Source organism: Triturus cristatus, chromosome 9 (genome assembly GCF_964204655.1).
Source record: "Triturus cristatus chromosome 9, aTriCri1.1, whole genome shotgun sequence".
Lineage (NCBI taxonomy): Eukaryota > Metazoa > Chordata > Amphibia > Caudata > Salamandridae > Triturus > Triturus cristatus.
In genome coordinates, this window is record NC_140592.1 from 19,776,538 (window position 1) to 19,799,780 (window position 23,243).

The 23,243-nt window shown below is 46.2% G+C and overlaps 1 protein-coding gene across 2 annotated transcripts in view; it reads left to right on the top strand.

The window, feature by feature from the left end:
- The window catches only part of LOC146797279 (SRSF protein kinase 3-like), a 144,080-nt gene that overhangs the window by 39,441 nt on the left and 81,396 nt on the right, over positions 1 to 23,243 (top strand). The window lies entirely within an intron of this gene.

Consider the following 23,243-nt stretch of genomic DNA (forward strand, 5'->3'; position numbering starts at 1 on the left):
CTCAGTGCACGCAGTCTCCAGCTGGACTACACCTGAAAAGCAGGAAGGCTATTGGTCCAACCAACCACTAAGACAAGCATTTGCAATGCAATAGGTCTCGCAGTTACACGAGTTAAAGCTATTGGCATTATAAATGACAATGCCAATAGGCATTGTTATTTGCAATGTCAATAGCTCAAACTCGCGTAAATGCGAGACCTAATGCATTGCAAATGCTTGTTACTAATTCCAGTTCCTTTTTCACCCTGTCGAGGTAAGCACGCGTCGTAAAAAAATAATCCTGCCACCCCCCCTCCCCCCACAAAAAAAAAGTACTGGCACATTCTGTCTGTCAATGCTCACATATTGCCGCTATTGCTGTTTAGCTTCGGCAAAAAAAGTTTAAAAAAAAGAAAAAAATTGCTTTCTGAGAATGCCGTACGGCTCATCCAAAAAATCAAACCAAGCAATGCTGCAAAGACACGCAGACGCCATTAAGCATGACCAACTTCTGCATCAAGAAGCAACAACAGCCGAGAGGCACCGCACATGCATATGTCAAGGAGGCAACAGTTGTTTGTTTTAATTTACATTATCAAGACGGAGGATGATCATCTTGGAGCAGTACATAAAAAAAATATTTAAAGTGCTCCACAGCATTTGTCTCTTTGGTAAATGAGAGGCTTGCAGGAAACTGCAGCTAACAGACCCACCAAAAAGGACATGGGGGCAACAGTAGAGTGGGGTGGCAACAGTGGAGTTGGAGAGAGGCTTAAAGAAAGTGCCTAGATGCAGCAGTGAGCAGCGAAGGTCAACAACAGTAAAGTGGAGGGATTAATGAGGGCTCAAAGGCAGGTCCAACTAGTGGCAGCAGCAACTATAGGGAGAGAAGCATGGAAGAAATAAGTGGAAGTTCCTGATTTGTTTTCAGACTTTGCGCAGAATGGTTTAAGGGCTACACTTCTCGCTGAGGTTTATGAAGGGGCAATCCATTTGCAGCTCCACATCTGAGTAATTCTTACGCCGTACCAAAGAAAATAATATAGTGCTGAGGTGCTATTCTGTGCTGTACTATGCAGAATATATTATGTACCTCCATTCAGGAACGGTGCTTTAAAAAAGGCAGTCTTTAAGCCCGACCTTTCCAGCTCCTGAAGAGACACAGAGGGGGAAGTGAGGGAGGTGGAGACATTCAGGCTGGCAAATGGTGATCATTTTGCAGCCGCTTTGATGTTCTCAGTGGCCGCGCGGCTCACTGAGAACATCAAAGCGGCCGCAAAATGATCACGCAGGCTGCCAAATGGTGCTCGCGCCCAACGCACATGCACTGTATTTGGAGGCCTGCAAGCACTAGTTTGCACTTCCAAATCCCCTTGTTTCCAAAAGCTCTCGTGAGAGCAGCGCTAAAGCGCTGGCTCAGGCGAGACCTAAAAAAGGGGAACCCCTGAATAAATGAAGGTAGAGCAGTAGGGGAAATTCAACAAATACTAGACAAGTAACACTCTGCTGTACCTATATATTTCAACTAAACGCAATTAAGTCAATTTATAAAAAAGCCACTCTTGCTAGACCATGTGCTCAAATATTTACATGAATCAGACTATTAACCTCTTCAATGCCTATGATGAGCTGGTCTCGTCATGGGCCGCGGTTGCGCTGTGCCCATGACGAGACCAGCTCATCATAAACCCCGCCCGCTAATGAAAGCGCCGGCACAGGGCGGGGAAAGGGGCGGGCACTGAAGGGGTTAAGTCAGTATTTTATTTTTATTTTCCAATTAATCAAAGCAAAAAACGAATGCATAAATCATGTATTTGCATAATAGTAAATTTACATAATTCACTGAGACCCAAAACACAATAATTACCATGGACAATCTTTCACGCAAGTCATTCATACATTTTCACACTCATATAGAACCATTCAAACCGTGAACACACTGGACATTCACCCCAAAATATAAAAAGTTATAATTCGTAGCCCCTAAGCATATGTTACATCAGACAAATGTTTTTCTCGTAAAAAAGTCAAATTACTGATATGCAGTTCAGAATTTGTGGCTAAATAAATCCAAAAGGTGAAGAGGAACTTTTGTTCAGATGTATAAATGACATAAACATTAGTACATCTACACAAATTAATCAGTGGAGTATAGGACTAGGGGACAAATAAGGTCAAGACGCCGACGCTCGTTTCGGTGTTAAACCCCCTTTGACGGGGTACCACCTTCTTCAGGGCGTGAGGGCTTATTCATATCCAGAGTCCATGGGACCTATTGAATAATGAAGAACATTAAAAACAATCTGATTCATTTTTGGAAAATATTACTATTTCACATTTTTCCTACAGAAACTACATATTTACACATGGTTAATATGCGCGATGGTCTCATTGCAAGAGTGGTGTAATAAAAAAGTATTTACAAACTGTCGACAATGGCTGCACACATATTAAAGATACATGAAATACATAAATGAAACAAAAGAGAAAGAACAAGATAAAAGAATAAACAAAAAAGGCTCATGGAAACCTGACATCCGTAATAACTATCGGTAGAACAATAGTTTTTCTAATGGACTGGAGGTAATGAGAAATCACCACATGATCTACCTACCAGACAGACGTAGATATAAATTTAAAGACGTCCGAGAATCGAGTGGAGACGATTAAGAAGATACACGGGCCTGTAAAAAAAGACAAGGATCACACCCCATGTCGAGCATACAACAATAACAAAGAGTCCCTAATAAGTAGATGCTAGAAATAACCGTTGTCAATTGCCTTACTCACCTCAATAATGGATATCGATGAGTTGTGCCAAAGGTTTTGATACTGTCCATAAGCAGTTCTAAGTGAAAACAAACAACACAATGTAAATAATGAAACAGGAAAGATAATGAAAAAACAAACAAAATATAAAATACAACAAAAATATGAGTGCAGCTGTCAGGATAAATCTAAGAATTAATCACAATAGCAAAACCCCACAGCAACAAGGCTGGGAAGGAACAACCACTAAGAAAAAGGGGAACCCCTGAATAAATGAAGGTAGAGCAGTAGGGGAAATTCAACAAATACTAGACAAGTAACCATCTGCTGTACCTATATATTTCAACTAAACGCATCAGTCGATATCAATTTCACGATCAGGTAGTCACCTTGTTTTCCTCGATTTTTGATAACCCTTTATGCAGGTTGGTTGTAAGTGCTAAGTAATCATGATCCCTTGTGCTTCATTTTTACCATGCAGACCACCCGGTTATCCTCTCATGAAACTTATCACTAAAGAAGCGCACGTTACACTGTGAATGGTGAACTCTCTTCCCAGGTAGACTTTAACTTTCATCTTTCGGAGACTGCCTTTGCAACTAGTGCCACCTGTGTTAACATTTCCTAATATCAACAATGTTCGTAACTTAGTACGATACATTTCCTTGTCCCTATTTTTAGGCCAACGACTCCCTCTGCTGGACGAGTGTTTCTCTATTAATTTGCTCGCTGCTAGTGACTGCAACATCCCTTTGGCACAACTCATCGATATCCATAGTAATATAGTAATATTTTCCAAAAATGAATCAGATTGTTTTTAATGTTCTTCATTATTCAATAGGTCCCATGGACTCTGGATATGAATAAGCCCTCACGCCCTGAAGAAGGTGGTACCCCGTCAAAGGGGGTTTAACACCGAAACGCGCATCGGCGTCTTGACCTTATTTGTCCCCTAGTCCTATACTCCACTGATTAATTTGTGTAGATGTACTAATGTTTATGCCATTTATACATCTGAACAAAAGTTCCTCTTCACCTTTTGGATTTATTTAGCCACAAATTCTGAACTGCATATCAATAATTTGACTTTTTTACGAGAAAAACATTTGTCTGATGTAACATATGCTTAGGGGCTACGAATTATAACTTTTTATATTTTGGGGTGAATGTCCAGTGTGGGTTCACGGTTTGAACGGATCCATATGAGTGTGGGAATGTATGAATGACTTGTGTGAAAGATTGTCCATAATTTAATTTAATTTAATTTAAAAAGCATTTATAAAGCGCAGCGTGCACCGAACGGTTTCTTGGCGCTAGTGGAAGGGATTGGCTACAGAGACAGAAGGGAGCCCGGGATTGGGCCGGAGAGGGGGTTTACACAGGGAATGCCTGATTAAAAAGAAACGTTTTTAGATCCTTACGGAAGGATAGATAGTGGGTAGACGCACGTAGGTGGTCTGGAAGGGAGTTCCAGAACGTGGGGGCCAAGGTGGAAAAGTTGGACCCACCCCACTTTTTGCGTCTGAAGCGTGGGATTTGGAGAAGGGACTTGGAAGAGGAACGAAGTTGTCTAGAGGGAACGTATTCTGTTATTAGTGAGGAGATGAAAGCAGGTGCGGTGCCTTGACGAGCCTGGAAAACCATGCAGGCGGTTTTGAACAGAGAACGTTCCTTTATCGGGAGCCAATGAAGCTCCCTGAGGAGGGGTGTGGAGTGGTGGTAGCGTGGGAGACCAAAAACCAGTCGGGCGGCTTGGTTTTGGACTACCTGTAGCCTCCTTAGGCTGTATGCTGGTATGCCGTTGTAGAGGGCGTTGGCGTAGTCCAGTCGTGATATGACTAGAGCGGCCATGATCATTTTGAGTGTCTGGGGGGAGAAGAAGCGGGCGACAGTGCGGATAGTTCGGAGAGTGAGGAAGCAGGAGGAGACTACGGAGCTGATTTGAGAGTGGAGGGTGAGCTGATTGTTCATTTTAACCCCCAGAGTTTTGACCGTGGTAGAAGGAGTGGGGGCAGGGCCAAGGGTAGGGGGCCAGAAAAGAGAATTCCAGGGACTGGAAGAACCTCCGGTAAGAACCAACTCGGTTTTATCCGGATTCAACTTGAGATGGTTATGGTTCATCCAGTCCCTGATGAATGTCATGGTGTACTGGAAGCTGGAAACAGAGAGGGGAGCAGAAGATAGATCAAAGATGAGCTGGAGGTCATCCGCGTAGTTAAACACGGTGACCTCCAGCTGTTGAAGAGCGAAAATGAGGGGGAAGATGTAGAGATTGAATAGTAGGGGGGACAAGGAAGAACCCTGGGGGACACCACACGTGACGGGGAGTGGGATGGTTGTAAAATCTCCGAGCCGGACCGCCTGAGTGCGGTCCCTCAGGAAGGAGGAAAGCCACACCAGGGCTGCTCCCTCAATTCCAGCCGCCCTGACACGGGACAGTAAGATGGTGTGGTCTACCGTGTCAAATGCGGCCGAGAGATCGAGGAGTACCAGGGCCTGGTGTTTGTTATGATCCATACCCTTCCTGAGGTTGTCCAGGACTGATACCACGACTGATTCAGTCGAGTGCCTAGGTCGAAAGCCAGCCTGGCGGGAAGCCAAACCCCCATTGGCCTCTACATGGGTGCTGAGTACCGTGGTGACATAACGTTCCAGCACCTTGCCCAAGTAGGGCAGCAGGGAGATGGGGCGGTAGTTGGCTGAGATGGATGGGTCAGCGCCAGGTTTTTTTAGAATGGGCACTATGGTGGCTGATTTGAGCGTAGGGGTCACTACTCCCTGCGCTAGGGAGCTGTTAAGAAAGGTAATGGGGGGTTCAGGACAAGAGGAGTAGATTCGTTGGAGAATTCGCGCCAGACAGATGTCTGCCGGAGAGCCTGATTTTACTTTGGGGAGTAAGTCTAGGAATACCTCTTCAGTGATGGGGGGGATGGAGGTGAGAAGGTTTTGAACAGTAGGAGGAGAGGGGTCGACATAGGCTGATGAGGGGGGGGGAATGTTGGCTTTGATGGTAGCGATTTTATCGAGGAAGTAAGTGTTAAGTTGATTGCAAAGGGGCTGGGATGGGGGGATTTTAGGTGAAGCCTTGTCGGAGTAAGCCAAGTCCTGCACTATGCTGAAGATCTCCCTAGGTTTATTTTCGGCAGACATTATTTTGGTTGAGAAATAGGAGGTTTTGGCGGAAATGATTGCGATCTTATAGTCGGCGAGTGATTTCAGATAAAGAGATTTGAGTGAGGGACAATAATTTTTCCTCCAGTGCCTTTCTGCCTGTCGAGCGGGCAGCTTTAGTTCTTTTAGGTGGTCATTAAACCACCTGTTAGACTCCTTTGGTCGCCGGACGGAAATGCGGCGCAGGGGAGCCACTGAGTCACAACCTCTAGCCAACCAGGTATTGATAGTGTTGGCTTGGGAGTCGAACGAGAGATCGGAGAGGGACGGGGTAGAGTTCTGAAGGTGAGACATAAGAGTGGAAAAGTCAACTCTATTCCAATTCCGCGCCCAGGTGTTTTTGGCGTGGAGGACTTTGGATATCGAGTTGAGAGAGACGGAGAAGGAGATAAGGGCATGGTCGGACCAGGGACAGGGGGAGACCGTCACCGGGGAAACTGGAAGATTAAGAGACCAAACCTGGTCAAGAGTGTGACCGTGAGAGTGAGTGGGAACAGAGATGTGTGGTATGAAATTTAAAGATGTGAGTCTCTGTGAATTCTTTCGAGGCTGTACACTCAGAAGGGTCCGAGGGCCAGTAGTTGAAATCCCCTAATACCAGGACCGAGGCATAATTGACCACCATGTTGGCCAAAAGGTCTTGAAGAGCCGGCAAGAATAGAGGCAAAGACTGGGGAGGACGGTACATTAGGAGACAGGTGATAGGAGGGGAGAGGGCGAGGGAACGAACAGTGAGGAATTCAGTGGAGGAGATAGGGGGGGGAGGGGATGGGTTGAAAATTAAGTTCCGACCGAACAATAATCGCCACTCCACCGCCAACCCTACCTGCTGGGCGGTCAGCGCGTAAGGCCACATAGGAGGGGGGGAGGGTAGCCAAGAGAACAGGCAGGGAAGAGTCACAGAACCAGGTTTCGGTCAAGAGCAGTAAGTCAGGCTTTTCAGAATCAAGCAAGACAAAGAGCTCATGATGGTGCTTGACCGCAGACCTGGTGTTAAGCAAGAGGATGGATAGTGACTGGGTGGGAGGGGAAGGGCCGGGTGGGAGAGGGCATTGCGGGAAACAGACGGGCGGAGAGAACGGCAGAGTAGGAGTGGGAGAGGGTGCGATCCCTAGGGAAGTAATATGCCTACGGACAGAGTCCGAGAGTGGCAAGTGGCCCTGGAGGGTGATAAGCTCCTCAGAGGAGTAGGAGATAGAATTGGCATGGAGTCGTGCCCCTGGCCCCGTCCGGCCGCGGACGGGCGCAGACGGGCTTGCCTTTGGCGCGCCTTCGGCGCACAAACGTCGCGCCCGCTGCGCTTCCTACCAAGACACATGCTTTATGCCGATGGGTCGGGGGGTTGGAGGGGGTGTGGCCAGCCGAGGGGGCGTGTCTCGCCTCGCCCTCGGGAATGGCGGCCGAAAGAAGGGAGTCGTTGCAGCGCGTAGCGCTGTTTCTGAGAAGCCAAATGTTCAGGTAGGTGGGGGTAACAGTTAAAATACACAGTATCACATCACAATGATTTAAAAGCAGTTAGTCCCCGCTCCCCGCTTTTCGCCTCAGGAGCCAATCGTGAATGGGAATTATTGTGTTTTGGGTCTCAGTGAATTATGTAAGTTTACTATTATGCAAATACATGATTTATGCATTCGTTTTTTTGCTTTGATTAATTGGAAAATAAAAATAAAATACTGACTTAACAGTCTGATTCATGTAAATATTTGAGCACATGGTCTAGCAAGAGTGGCTTTTTTATAAATTGACTTAATTGCGTTTAGTTGAAATATATAGGTACAGCAGAGTGTTACTTGTCTAGTATTGGTCCAACCAAGCCTTCTATCCACAGTGTGTGGTGTAGCTAGTCTGTCAGCACCATTCGGGCATACCGTGCTGAGGAGGGCTTCTGTCTATTTCACCGCCTGTGCTACATGGGACTGGTACCCGGAGTCTGACGGCAGTTCCACCAGGACGATGCAGTCACAGGGGGGGCAGGCAGTGCCAATCTCTTCTGCACAGTAAGAGGCACATGCTGCATAAAAAACAAAGGCCCATGCGGTTGGGCTCAGCCTATTCAGAAACTAAAGGCTACATACAGTGCTTGCTGAATCTAACTAGAATTTAAAAGGTATTTCTCTTTATTGGGTGGCGCTATCCTGGCTGGCCAGCCTGGCAAAAAACACACAGGTTATTTAGAAACTCTACGAAGCCTGGGACTGTCCTAAAAGCTTAATAATGGGACACATAGGTGTCTGGGTCAGAGCCCACCTTTTCCATGCCTTAAAACATCTCTTCTCCACTGCTTTGGTGACCTGGTTACCCAATAATGTAGTGGCAAGGTTACTGACTTTGAAACTAACCCTGCTTATACTCCCACCTTTGCATATGCGTGAAATTCTACCATTTTGGGCCAATCCTTTAGGTGCCCAGAGTTGTTTTCGTCATGCGCCATGATTGTGAGCGATTAGAAATGGAATAACCAGTGGTATAATATCCATAGAGTCGACCATCTTGCTCAGTCATAAAGCGCAGAGCGCAGTGAGTACAAATCGTGTTTATCACCCTATCCTAAAGTTTCCTGGTGTTACCCCGTCCGCCTCTGAAGTTCAGACTCTTTGTCATTCATTTTTATAAAGCACTCGATTGCCCGGGGACATCTTGGTGCTGCTTGTGTATGAAGATATTAACAGAAAGGGTCAGAGTTTATTGGCAGAATAGCCACGTCTTAAAAGATTTTCTGAAGGGAAGAAGACTTGAAGTTTCTTTCAGATATATGGGAAGAGAGTTCCACAGTTTGACCAGGCAGGGTATGAGGCTTCCGCCGCCCCACGATGACCGTCTGAACTTTGGAACAATGATATTCTTATCTGTAGAAGAGAGCAGCCTCCTGGAAGGGGTGGACGGTAGGAGTCCAAAACCGGCCCGACCATGGCGGCCCACCGGGGAAACACCCAGTGCCCGCTATGGCCAGTCCGGCTCTGGGTGTACAAGGTAAACCCGTGTTTAGGTAGTCGGTCCGGAATCATGCAGAGCTTTAAACGCAATCCAGACCCCTATAAACTTGGTTCGCTTCCTTCTAGGCAGCCAGTGTAGCTTGACCAGAGCCTGTGAGGCCGCCTGGTGCCTAGGAGTCCGCAGCGACAGGCGGCTGCTGCATTCTGCAGAATCTGAAGTTTATTGAGGAGTGTTTGCTGCATGTTCAGGAAAAGGCCATTGCAATAATCCAAATTGGATAAAACGGGAGCAGTGGCCAATGTTTTTTGAAGATCTGGGGGATGAAAGGAGGCCCTTCCTTCGTGATCTTCAAGGTGTAGAAAGATGATGAGGATCACGGCATTGGTTTGGCCTTCAAACGGCAATTTATTGTAAAAAAAGTATCCCCAAATTCCTGACTTTCCTAACCGGAGCCCAAGGTGCCTAATTCTTGAGGCCACCAAGAGGGGGCCCAAAAAGAGATATCAGGACGTCTGATTTTCCTGAATTCAACTTGAGGCGGTTATCTTTCATCCAGTTCCCTACTTGCAGCTATGAAATCCAGCGGCTGAATCCTCGGGTTTGCTGGACACTGAGGCAACAATTTGAGTGTCTTCAGCAAGTGATATTACTGAAAAACCAAAGGATTTGATAAGCTTGGCCAGAGGGTGACATAAAGATTAAATAGGTTGAGACTCAGGGATGACCCCCTGAGGCACCCCACAAGGTAGGCAGAAGCAGTTGGAGACAAATTCGTTCTAAGCAACAAATTGTTCCCGCTCGGACAGAAATGATTTTAGGAGAGCGAGAGCCACTTCCCTCATTCCAATATTGTAGTGACGATCAATCAACAGGTCATGATTGACCGTGTCGAATGCTGCCGAGAGATCTAATAGGATGTGAGCAGCCCTGCCTCCTGTATTAAGGGTGGCTCTCAGAGATTCGGAGGCAACAATTAGAGCTGATTCGGTTCTGTACTCACTCCTAAAACTGAATTGTGTGGGATCAAGTAGATTGTTAGAATTCATGAAAGAAGCCAGTACCAAATGAATGACCTTTACTACTATTTTAGCTGAAAAATGAAGGCGTGAGATGGGTCGATCGCTACTTGGTTCCTGCGGGTTAAGAATGGACTTTTTTATTGATGGAAGAATGGACGCTCTTTTCCATTCTTTGTGAGAGTCGTCAGAACTAAACATTTTGTTGAAGATGTTAAGATAAGAACATTTGTCTCAGGGGCTAACTGTATAGTTTTTTGGGGCAAGACATGATACCTGCTCGACAGTGAGTGGGGAGGCGGGGCACAGCGTCTCTGAGCTCTTGGGAGGAGGATTACCGTCTTGAGCCGCTAGGGCCGAATGATTATTAGCAGCAAAAATGCTATTGACATCCTCTACTTTGGCCTGAAAAAAGCCTGGCAGAGTGTTACAGAAGGCTTGGTTACAGTTGGTGTTATTTTTTTCAGGAAGTTTGGAAGATTTTTTAACTGTAGTGAGTAATTCTTTAGATGAGTTTTTAGATGTTTCAATCTTATGAGTGAAGTACAGGGTCTTTTCCTTTAAGATTTTGTAGTAACTAATGGTTTGTTTGTAAATGTCTCTTTTTAAGAATCAGAGGGTCATCTTATCAAGGGCAATATCGCCACTTTTGCGGCACTTTTTGCCGAAAAAGCGGCAATATTGTAATCGCCCTATTAACAAGTCTGCGCTAACAGGCGTTAGCGCAGGATTACAGGCGTTAGCTGACGTTTCTTTTCCACTTTGCATGTCAGCGATATATATCGCTAATGACATGCAAAGTAGGCATTCCTGACTAACACATCATGGAAACAATCACAGCCACACCTTCGCTCTATTATCCACACGGCCCCAGAACCGCAAAGCGATTAAAAAAGCCGCGCTAACCGCGGTTATCGCCGGTACTTAACGTCTGCAAAAATCCTGACTTGCCTATCTGTATCATGGGAGGTGGATTGCACGGCTAAGTCAACATCTCCCTATCAATAAGGATTACCCTATCGCTGGATTCCCAGCAATAATCCCGCATTTTGCCGGATTTTTAATCGCCTTGGAGATATGCGTTGATAATAACGCGATATCTCGGCGATTAAATCCAGCGATAGTCGGCGTTGGCCAAAATCACGCGAAGCGGGAAATTCGATATTTATCGGGTGTCCTTGATAATATGCCCCATAGTTCTTTCTCCATCTACTTTTCTGTTTGCGGCAAATTTGTTTCTGGGCTCTAATTTTGACAGAGAACCAAGGTTCTGACAGAGTATTTCTCCTATTAATGTGTGTTTTTTCAGGAACAAGCTGATTAATAACAGACCCTAGCCATATAGAGTGATCTGATATGGCCGAGTCTAGATCCTCGGAAGCATTGAGCTTTGAGCTGGAGAGAGCTAGAATAAATTGGGGAGTCTCAATTTTGTGCCAAGATCAATTCTGTGAGGCGGGGTTGGAGGTGTTGATTACAGGTGAATTAGATGGTAGACCAAGTTCAAACCTAACTGCTGTGTGGTCCAACCATGTCAGTGGCAATGATGCGGTGAACTTAAGAAAAGGGTCATTGGTAAAATGCCATCCAGCGTGCGGCCTGCCAGGTGTGTCGGGATGTCTGCTAGTTGAGAATGGCCCAAACTAGCCATAGTGTCAATTAGGGTTTTGGAGTCTCAGTATGCAAGAGCCTCTAGGTAAAAATTAAAGTCTCCAAAAAACAAAGGGGCAGATTTACAAGCCCCGTATGCCACTTTTGCGCCGCCATTGCGTCACTTGGTGCGTCATGTTGTAAAGCCCTGCGCCACATGAAACCTGCGTCAGGTTTCATGTGGGCGTTCCGGCGCAGGAACGCCTCGGAAAGTGGCTGAGTGAAATCTACAAGATTTCACTCAGCCACTTTTCCGACCCTGCTGCGTCCAAACCTTGCACCTGCTTGTAGCAGGCGTAAGGAGTGATGCAGCACAGCTAGTATAGGGCGTCCCCGAGCAGTGCTGGAGTTGCGTCGCGCTTGTGACACAACTCCAGCACTGCGTCACCTTCACGACATCAGATGCGTCACGCATCTGTCTATTCTTGCGCCATGGTGCGCCGCATTGTAAATGCGGCGCATCCATGGTGGCGCAAGAGGTGTTTGTCGTGGCGCAAAATAACTGGCGCATCCCTGCTGATATGCAGGGATGCGCCAGTTATTGTAAATCTGCCCCGAAGTCTGCAGAGTTTAACCAGTGGTTCCCAATCTGTGCACCGCGGCACCCCAGTGCCCGTTAAAAACTAGCCTGGGGCACCGTGCACCCACGGTTTCTTGTTTTCGATTTTCAGTGATAATCGCCGGTTGACATTATGTGAGTTTTTCAGTAAAAGCGTAAAACCTCGTTTTCCACTAGATGGCAGCAGAGCGTTCATTATTAAGAGTGCAGAAGTGAATGTTACTAGTCCCTCTTACCTGCTGCAGCGGTTCTTGCTCTGACCTGGATTTTCGCAAGGAGAGAGATGGGATCCTCGCTATGATGGCGAAGGAGCGTCGCCCCGCCTGCTGCAAGTGCAGCGGCGCACACGTTCATAAATACCATTTTATTGATGTGTCCAAGGCTCAGCGCGACGGCAGGGCTGATCAGTGCAATTGCACTAGTAATGCATCCCCCTGCCAGTGTGCGGGTCAGATTGGCCAGCTGCCTGCAGCCGACCAATCTCACATGCGTAGTTCGAAGCCTGCAATCCCAAACCTGAGAAACAGCCGAGGGATCGCAGCCGCAGTCCCCAGCCTCAAAATGAGCGCTGGGTTAGCCTGCTCCAACAAATCAGGTTTTGCGTTCTAGGGCGGAAGTCCTTCCCTTTCCGCCCGAGCGGAAGAGAGCGCCTGGAGGGAGGAGTCTACGGCAGTGAGGACACGGAAAAGATCGTCGGGCAGCAGGTAAGTTCTTTGTATTTGTTTTTATGTATATTGTTGTCTGTTCCTCCCCTTCCCTGTCATCCCAACCACCCCGCCACTCCGCCACCACACCAGCCGCTACTGGATGCTGAACTGCTGCAGCTTTGCTTGTGTGAGAAATGCGGGGGTAGGAGCGCGCGCCGGGCTCGGATAAGCATCTTGAAAGGTGCCCAGAGGCTTGTGCTGCCGCGTTTCTCCTTTAAGGCAAACAGTGACCGGCCAGCTGCTGGAGGAGTGATGGCTTCCTCAGAGTCAGGTGCACGTCTGTGGGGATAATGTCTGCTTCGGTATTGTTCTGAGAGGATCCAAGAATGCTAAAAAGTCCCTTCACACATGGAGAGGGCAAAGGCTGATCAGCCCTCATTGGATCCTCCATGTTGGGGTGCCCCCCTACTAGCTCCCTGATCTTGTATCCAGGATAGGTTTTTGTAATCTGACCTCGGTACTGTTGGTCGCAGCTGCCCCCTTTCCTTGGGGAGTCATAAGGCCTGCGGACCATCATCTAGATATGATTGTATACGTGGCTTTGGTCCAGGGGCTCCTTACATTTATACGAGATGTTTCAAAGCAAGAGTTAGCGCTCCCGATCCCTCTCCTTCAACCTTTCATCCTGGTTCCAGTACCAGAGAAGCGCCTGGTGTAGGACAGGGCCTTCCGGGCCTTCTGAGGTCTAATGACTGATGGACCTCCTAACATGGAGGCTTGCGATCAGCTGTTTCCACATCTGGAATTCCCTACCACAAACCCTGCTCAGGAACCAGCTGAAGACACACCCCTTTAAACAGCTCTACATCACAAAGCAGCAACCGCTCGCTTCTCCGAGAACCCCGGAGTCCCTCAAACCAGTCATTGACACACGTGGGGCTCTGCAGTGGACAGGATAGGATTACAGCTATGATTATAATACCTCTATCAGCTTCATCCCAATTATTTTCAGTGAGAAAAGTGAAAGTGCTCCCGAGGCGGGGCTTACTTCTATCCACCAGCAAAATAAATTCATATAATGGGGAGCCGCGGGCAACAGCCAACAAGCCAAGGGAGTCATGGCTTGAAAAAGTTTGGGAACCAGAGGTTTATTCAACTATAGGGCAGATGGCCTGAGTGTAGGTGGATATCAGTCCTTGGGGGGGTGATAGCGTAGCAGGCCATTGAATGTATCGTTTTTTAGTAAACTCGACTCGAGACGAGAGTGCTTCGCACTCAAGATTGGTGGATACAGCAGTACAGCAGGCGTAGAGGTGATCGCAGTAGATTATCCCCAGCCCGCCACCCCTCTCGACAGCTCTGTCCATTCTATAAACACAGTGCCCCATGGGGATTGCTGAAGCCGAATCAGGACCCAAGCAGAACCAGCCCAAGGTTTTGTTATAAATGCAACATCTGACTTGTGGTGGTCCCAAAGGTCAGCAAATTCATCCTTGTTTTTTTATCTAGTGATCAAGCATTTCATAAGTTACAGGAAAGGACACGCTGCCTAACCAGGTTGTTGATTTCGACTGGCCTACTTGGACTGTTGGAGCCAATTGTATGGTACGTAAGTGTGAGTCTGCACTCTCGGCACTTCACGGTGTCCAGAATGCAGTGTGGTTTGCAAATAGGAAAACAGGGGTTCTTACCTGAGGTGCTGAGTGCTAGAAGTTCATCCATGGAGTATCTTAGTAGGGGAGATGTGTGAGATGAAAACGGGCAGGGTGTCCGGCGTAGGGCGCAGACGGGCACGGGCGGGCACAGACAGGTTTACCTTTGGCATGTCTTTGGTGTGCCATCGACACACTTGCTGTGCGCGAACGCGCAGTGAGGCTTGCTATGAAGCCCGTCATCTAAGGGGGAGTGATGGAGCAGCGCGATTTGGCAACGGAGAGGAAAGTAAAAAATTTAAACTGCGTCCAGCACCCTCCTCTATCCTAACACAGGATTACCTGCAGAAAAATAGTTCTGGTAAATAAAGCACAAACTAAGATAAACAGGTGAAACTGCAAAATGCAAGCGGGCAAACAGCCTTTGCATATGGCACCAGAAACCAGGCACCTCCTGAAAAGCGGCACGCTAGTGGCTACTGTGAAATAAAGGACTAGGGGGCTGCCCCTTGCGCCACCTGTACGGCACTTTTCCCATGTTAAAAATGACGCAGAAGTGGCGCAAGTGGCTTGTAAATAAGCCCCTAGGTGTCTACCTTCAACCAGAAGCTGCGTGGATGCGCATTGAGGCTCGCTATGAAGCCCGTCATCCAGGGAGTTCTGTCAGGGGTTTAATGCAGGAGTTCCCTTTAAGAGCTGGACAGACTCATGGGAGTTGGAGGAATTTTACGATGTGCTGCGGCCTCTGAAGGACTGGCATCATAGTGGCATAAAACTGGCTCTGCCCCACGCAAGCAAGCTTTTCAGAAGTAGCAGCTTTTCAGAAATCTCCTGTAACCCAATAGGCTAGTCCGTCTCTGTTAAGATCTGCATTAAGACGCCATACTAGGAGTGTGTATTTTACCTTCAAGTAGAAAGGATGGTTCACTCTCGGCAGCACGCCAGCCACAGGTCTCACCAGCGATCCCAGAAGTGACCCCAAGAACAAGGTTGCGGAGTCGCGGTTCTGCTTCACTTTAAAGCTAGGACCAGAGCCAGCCCTACATCTCAGGAGTGACTGTTAACGAAGTGTATTTCGGAAGAGAAACCTGAGGACCATTGATGGAAACTTGCTATTTTAGGCCGGATTGAACTGGATTGAACTGGAATCCTGATGGTGGGAGCTCAGCTCTGGAATACCCTAAGCCCAGATCTAAAGAATCAACCGAACCGCACAGCCTAACTGGGCAACTTTACCAAAGAAACTAATAACAAGACACTTCAATGAGGCTTTACCAACCATTCATGAAAATAAGGGGACTCCGTCGCCCCTTCAAGAAGAGACAACCCCCCCCACACGCTGTTTGATCTTAGCCAATACTCTAATCTATCAGTCGTCTCAATCTGACATGCTGTCATCCTAGCTGAAGTGTTTTCTGAGGCAAGCAAACAATTCGACACGATTAGTCACCAACTCTCAGCGCTACGAAGTGGCAGTCCAGCACAAACCAGCACATTACACCACCACCCAGCATGTCAACCCTGCAGAAGCTTGAGGGAAGAAGGAGCCCCCTAGACTAGCCTCATTTTTAGGTCTCGCCTACGCAGCGCGCATGGATAGGAGGGCCTTTAGCCGTCGCTCTGCTAATTTTCAAGCACACACTCGTGCTTGTGGCGGCATCCATCTTGCGGGAGTGAGCAGTGGCACGCATGCTAATTGGCCACTGCTCGCTTCCGCAAGGCGGATGCCGCCACAAGCATGAGTGTGCTTGAAAACAGCTGCTGCCTGTTCCATTCTCAACTGATTGTCTTTCACGCGCACGCTTGTTTACATTCAGCGGCGCGCATCATCGCTCCTGGTTTAGTTTCTTTAGATGTGCTCTGGGCCAGCATCTTTTCGTACGCAGATCCGCTTCATTGCACTTCTGCTCCAGCGCTGGCCCGTCTCTACAGCAAGCAGTCCGCCTCTCCCGTTGCTGTGTCGCTAGACGGTGCCCATGGGCTCTCACTGCGTAGGCTTCTGCTTGTTTTTAATTGTATATAGCGTTAGCTCGACACAAAGGTATTGGAGCGCTTTAAAGGAGCTCCCGTGACGTTACACGAGGACATATTAATTTTCTCGTAGGCACTTGGAGATTAAGGGAAGTGCGCAGAATCACAGGATGCTAAGCCGAGGACAACATTGGAATCTGGGGCTCCCGGCCAAGAGACGGTGCACAGATGTTCCTTCTCTCCACCCTTTTAACTCTTTCCAACCCCTCGCTGCTTCCCAGGGAATGTATAAAGAACAATGGTTGAAACAATGCGTCTTGTAGTTAGCCGTAGTTACTTCAGCATAACATATAATACATTTCTGAAAGCAAAAAACATTTCTTGAACAAAAGGGGAAAGAGGAACAACAACACAGAGAAAGGATTTTCATTGATTTATGTATCAGAATTGATAACATTTGATAAACAGAAACACATTGCAGAATTTTATACTTCCAGATTCATACACTGATACAAAATAGTGAGATAGTGGTGCTCAGTGGTGATATAAATACATAGTGCAGTGAGGTGAGGGTGGGAGGATGTGGTTTGTTTTTGAAAGGCCAGATTCAAAATGCAGTAACAAGTAAGTTAAACAAATTAAACAGTTGGTAACAACTATGTCCTGCAATCTGTGCCACAATAGATCGTCTCAAATAGCTTCCCAGGGAACAGCATGTTAAATGTGAAATATACAATGCAAATAGTTCCATTGATGCAGCGGGCCTGCAGTTTGAGGATTTTTTTTTAAATTTTATATAGCGTTAGCTCGACACAAAGGTATTGGAGCGCTTTAAATGAGCTCCAGTGACGTTACATGAGGACATATTCATTTTCTCGTAGGCACTTGGTGATTAGGGGAAGTGCGCAGAATCACAGGATGTTAAGCCGAGGACAACATTGGAATCTGGGGCTCCCGGCCACGGACCTCAGATAGAGTGAATACTTTAGATGCACTTTATTTTACACTTTATTGAGAAGTTTTGGTCCGCATGCGCGGCTTATCTACCTCCATTTCTTTTCATAACATTGACTGAACTTTAACAATTCTCCCCGTGTGGTGCCCTCCCTCTCAACACCTAAATCTACACTCCTCTCACCCCTGTCTCCGGGTTAAGGAGACTGCTCTTTGTCATCGGCCGCCCGAGCTCTGCCTATGTACCTTAATGGATGGATTAAGGAATATAGCTGAATAAAGTACCTGTGTTTCAGCAATGTTAAATTAACATTACAAAAACCATTCCTTAAAAACACTCTCTCAAACATTCACATAGCCAATAAGTCTCGCCTTTACGACCGTACAAATGTTTTGCCATACAACAGTTCATAATATTGCACCAAGGATATTATACTGCATAACTAAATACTTATAAGGTCCCAAAAGCAAAACCTATTGCCATATACAATAAGACCTGATAAGTGTTTAGTTATGCAGCACAATATCCTTAGTGCAACAACATCAATTGTTGCATCGCTAAAAACGTATAAGGTCCCAAAGGCGAGACCTATTGGCTATGCCAATGCTTGTCATATCTGATTGGTCATTGAAGAGAATACGTCTCCCAAGCAAACAACTCATCATTTAAATGCCCAACTCAACATTCCCATTGAGCTCACACCCAGAGTGTGTCCCACAACATTGAAGTAACTCAACAATATACTAAAAGAGTTCACCCGCTCGATTCTCACTCCCCTCTTTATACCCTCAGCTCCTCAGTGCCTCCTCTGCAGCCTCTGATCACTCCACCTACCTCAGCATTAAAGATAACTCTTGGAGTGCCGAGAATCCAACCAGAGAGCACGCGGATCCTTTAAACACGCTCCTTTAATGACTTACCCTCCATGTCCAGCATCGATATAATGTCAGTGATCCGGCTATCCGATCACCAATGATAAACTTATCAAAAATTGAAATAATCTACTTTTCTGACACTAAGGCAACTGCCTCCCTTTTTTACCATATCCAACTTCCTTTAATATGCACCACAACCTAGAAAACTCAGAGTACAAGGCAACAATTCAATGAAAATGAATTATTCATGTCCAATGCATCCACAGAAGCCAGAATTCAGTTAGGAAACATTGAAACTTGTACTTAGCAGACATAGTTATTGCACAGTCCTCTGGAGGGTCCGCTCCAGCATCTTTCGGCTACTAGATAGGGTATGAAATTTAACCACTAGGTCTCCACTGCTACTTCCAGGAGCCAAGTGATCACATGATAAATGTATTCACTTGCTGCAGAATGAAAAAAAAACATGGAATTAAATTGACTTCCCCTTAATCCTCTTTTTCTTGCCAGGTGATGGGTCAACAGTGTCTGGATATGTAGTCCACTAGTTAACTAGTCCTGGCTTATATTTGGGTCACTCAAACGTAACTAAAGTCTCAGTGACATGTGTTGCTGCGCAGCGGGTGGAAGGCCCTATACAAAGGTTGTCGTCATCTTTCAGTTCTTTGTTAATGTATTTGGAGGTTAAACTGGTACTAGAGAGGTGAAACCCCGGCCAGATAGTCTTAGTGTGTGTAAAAATGACGCAGTTATGAAGAAATACTATAGCAAAGTGTGCCTTTCAGAAATACATTTTTATACACATGTAGCATTATCTTCCTATACATAAATACATAAAACATTCATTAACAAGGACTTTTAGAAATATTCTAAACGCTCCAATAAATGAATCAAACTCACATATTCAACCAGCACATATCCAACCAAAACAGCTACACATCAATGTCTAATACCTTCTCAAGGACAGAAATCTTGATAAAGTGTGCAAGACCCCATTAATACAAAATATCTCAGATTTTAAAAGTGCATCTGATTGGGCTACAAACTAATTTTTTAACTAAAGTGAATGCTAAAGTGCATTGTGCAAAACCAAGATCACATCAATGGAGCCAGCACATATACAACCTAAAACAAACATATCTCAATATATGATCCCTTCTCAAGCAAGGAATATATTAATGTGGACTTCTGGAACCCATTACTAAACAGATCAGAATTCAAAAGTGCCTACAAACTAAATTCAGTAGTTAAGTGAATTCTAAAGTGCGAGACCAACGTCACATTGGCCGACTAAAGGACCATCCACTATTATAATACCTTTTTAAGGCATATCTTAGGAAAATCTACAGCAGAGCCCTTTCGTGGACACACACATCATATTCGAATAGGATTCATGAGCCCTTTTGAGACATAAGCTGCATACGTTTCTGTAATAGCCAGAGTAAAGAGCATTGTGCATGGTCAAAGATTAAAAAAAAAAAAAAAAAGCCTAAAACTATTGGGCCGCAGTAGAGCTCTGTTCATCAGCATCAAGGGCCGTTTCCATTCCAGAGCACTTTCCTACGTATATCTACATGTTACCGGATAATTCCAAAATCATCCCTGTGTCACAGGACAGGGCATAAGGGGCTATTCTAGGGCAACTTGGAAGGAGAAAACCTGGCTTAAGCAGATACAATTTTATGCAGATAGTGACCGACGGCAATGGCTACATCTTGATACCTCAAACCACACACCAGATTTATACCCATTTCTCTCGACCATGTCCCTTATTTGTTTTTTTATTGGTCACAGGTAGGGGTGGGCGGAATTTGCGTAGTGGCGCTACGCAAAGCTCTGCCAAACGGTAAAAAATCTCCGTGAGCACGCAGAAATTCTGCGAACACGTGGAATTGCTTGTTCGCGATGCTTTTTTCCTGTTCGCGAACGCTGTTTGCGTGCTCGGGGGGAAATATCTCGCGAACACGCATTTTGAGAACGCGAACAAGCAAAAAATTCAGCGAAGCCGCGAAACGCAGAATTTTGGGCTATTCCGCGGAACACGAAATTACCCGAATTCCGCAAATTCTGCGAGCAGAACGGAATTTACCGCCCAGGCCTAGTCACAGGATCTTTTTCGTTTCCTGTAGGAAAAATACACAATCTACCGATAGGGGGCTCACTGACTACATTCTGCCCCCCGTACATGGGCACTGCCCGAAGTTCACAAACATCTGTGCTTTCAGACCTGGCATCCGCCGCCCTGGATCAATTCCCACCCTGAGATGCAAGATTTCATTTCTCAAGGTCCAGTCTGGGATTCTGTATAAATATGGGAAGAGGTCAGGGCCTCCTGAGTTAATAAAAATGGCCCAGTAGATCTCCTGTTACTCAAGTTCTGAAGAGCCTCGTCCTACTAGTTTCCTCAATACAATGTCTAAGAGTATTCTTTTCTTGACTGATTTGTGTCTTTTCGCCCCCTTTAAAGAACATATTTGGGTCGCCCACACGTTCTATCATGACTTTCACTGCATTCCTCTTACCAGGGTAAATTGCAATTACTTCAAAGAGAATTTGTACAGATAGTTCATCACAGAGAAATTCATTTTTTTATCGAAAAGTAAAATCTTACTAAGTTTTTGCTCCAAGAAATACATTGGGAAATGGTGGCCACCGAGAAGGTCACAGTAGCCGCTATCTCAACAACACACCAGTAGAGTTGGAGTAAGGGAACGACTCACATAGGCAGTTAGATTCGTCTTTCCAGTTTTCTTCCTCTGAGCCAGGACTGCTCCCTGGCCCCCATCACTCGCTCCGTGGAGCATCTTGGGATAAGCAGGCAGTGACCGCATCACCTTGAGTCACCCGTGGAAATCTCAGAACATCGAAGACTCTGGCAAATCCAGCCTCGCGGATCACCGAGGAGCATAACAGGAAATGGTGGTAGTCCCTCCTCTTTCTTCATAACAAAGTCGAAAAAATACTGATAAATGAACACTCAGTCGCCTGGAGGAGTAGGGACAGGTTAAAAGACCCCTTCGAGAGCTGTGGCATTGAGACATTTAAACGCTGACCTACCACGAATTGCGAAGAACTACCTAACTAAAAATTTAATTTGAAGCTTCCAAATAGACATTAGCCTGAAAGAATTATTAAATATATAGAAAAACAAAGTAAATTGATACTCAGCTAAGATACTTAACCTTTCTTTTAGTAGTAGGTGGGATTCAGTTAACTTTAAGAGCATCATCGCGCAGCCATTCTTAAAAACTCTTGGCTTGCTGCTAATAATCCAGCCAATTTTAGGCCAATTTCCTGACTCCTATACGGCAAACCATTTGGAGAAAACTGTCACCCTACAACTTCAAAGCTGCATTGGCCTGGGATTGGCACTGAATCTGCAGTGACAGACATGTGTCACAGACGATCTTCAAATAGTAGTAGATGGTCGCAGTGGTGGCACCGCAATCGTTGATGATCGTACCACCACTCACGACACCTTCGACCAGAAGATTCGCACTGAAAGCAGTGGCGTAACATTAGCCCCTGCAGCCCCGGCAGTGCGGGAGGGGCTCCAAGGGACCCCCTCCAGCACTGTGCATGTGTGGCATGACCCTGGCTTGAGAGCTCCTGACTGGGTCTGAAGATTGAGGGGCTTCCTCCATGTACTGAGCAACTGAGCAGTTCGAGGAACAGCCGTCCAATGGGTGAGGTCCTTCTCTTCTGGAAGAACTCCCGACTGTACCACATTGGTTATTTCAAAATCTACATAAACCACTGGTTGAGTAGCCCCACCATGACATCTCATCCCCCCATGCTTGTTAACCTAGATATGCAACCTCGAACTTGTTTGCTACATGGATATAATATAAATGTGTGAATGTATAAAGCAAAGATTATTTTTATTTTAAAGAAACTTACTTTTCACACCTGTGCTAGACTCTTCAATCAACTCGTCCATGAAAGGAAAGAAGTTCATAAAAGCTTATTCTGTTTTAAGTGGAGACTATGCTCGCCAAGAATAATTTGACATTATATAAAACATATGCACCTGTAAAGCACAGGGGGGCATATCAGCAACCACCGACGATAATTATCGCTAAGCGCACTTAGCGCTAGGATAATTATCGCCGGCTATCGCTTGTTTTTATCGCGGAGATAGTGCGCTATCAGCGACGCTTATCTCCAGAGCGATAAAAACAACCGAGTTAGCTGCCAAATGTGCAATTATCGCTGGGATTCCAGCGATAATCGCACAACGTTTGGCGCTACGTTGCTGATAGGGCTACACATACTTAGCCATGATATCCACCTTCCATAGGATATCATGGCTAAGTCAGTTTAAAAGCAGGCATAAGGAGAGTAGCGCTAACTGAGGTTAGCGCTACTTTTCTTATCGCTCTGTAGGTTAGGGTGAGGCTTGATAATAGGAGAAATGTCGCTTAGCGACATTTCTCTCATTATTCTGGGGAGGAACGCCCACTTTGCATCTCATTAGAGATGCAAAGGTCGGCGTAGGGAAAAATATTTGCATGTTAGCACCCTCTTGCTGATAGGGCGATGGTTTTATCTCTGCTTTTCTGGCTTTTAAAGCCAAAAAAACGGAGATAAATCCCTTGCTGATATGCCCCAGGGTGCCTTTCGGCATCTTGGGGCTGAGCTAACCCACTAGGACTTGAACCTGTGACTATGAGATCAAATACAGATTCCTGAAGTGGGGGCTTTAACCCCTGAGCCATCAGTCCCAGCAATTATTAAATGGTGTGGTAATGTATGACTCATCTCCCTGGGTCCAGCACTGCACCAAGAGAGGTGGTAAGAGACCTGGGCATGGTGCCAGCTTCTGCGCTTTCACTTAATCAAAAATCAGGTGCCCCTCGAAAGCCTTTTTTAATATTCTTGAAATCCATTTCTTTCTCTTCCAGGATTCCTACACCAATGCTTGTGTATAATGTAGGATCGACTTCGGAAGCTACCGAAGCAGTGCAGCCGGCGACTTCAACATGTTGAAACGTGTCGGTGAGGATTCTTCTGAGACTGGAGACGTTTGACCAGATACATGGCCACCTTCATCATCGTCACTGGC